Raw genomic sequence first — 651 nt, forward strand, 5'->3', positions numbered from 1 at the left:
AGGAAGTCTGCCGCCTCTTGGTAGAAGGCTCTTGTGGAGGGTATCTCTAGCAAGGCAATGTGGTTGTTGGCCTTGATAGAGATCTCATCAGTGTTGAACTTGACGTTCTTGGCAGCCATCTGTATTTTGTTAAAGAAATAACATAGACAGGAAGATATAGAGTTAGAAATGTACCAAGATTAAAGAAAAGGTTTTTAAACAAGGAAAAACTTCTTTTGAAAAAACCATAAAAAATAGGGTTTTTCAAGTAGAATGTGTATAAAGAAATAGATTTGTTAATCAAGAATGAAATGATTAAAAATCTTTACAGTTTAATGCATTAAGAGAACAAAGTTCTTAAAAATTAAACACATTTCTTAAAACATAGAAGAAAAGAAGATTCTGACCTTTTGAATGTGAAGAGGAAATGTAAAAAAAAAGAAGGTTTGAAGAGAGTTCTTGCTTTGGAGAAAATATTAGTAGAGGTTCGTCTAATGATTTTGACAGCGTAAAGAGAAAAGTGAAGAAGAAATCTCATATTTATAGGTAAGAGTAGAGAGACAAGAAATATGAGAGAGAGAAAAACGACAGTTCGGGAAAATGGTCATGATGAAAAACATGCCACGTTCTCATCCACGATTGGATGACATTTAATGAGGTAGCGTAATGACA

This window comes from Cynara cardunculus (assembly GCF_001531365.2).
Source record: "Cynara cardunculus var. scolymus isolate 2C chromosome LG 2, CcrdV1, whole genome shotgun sequence".
Lineage (NCBI taxonomy): Eukaryota > Viridiplantae > Streptophyta > Magnoliopsida > Asterales > Asteraceae > Cynara > Cynara cardunculus.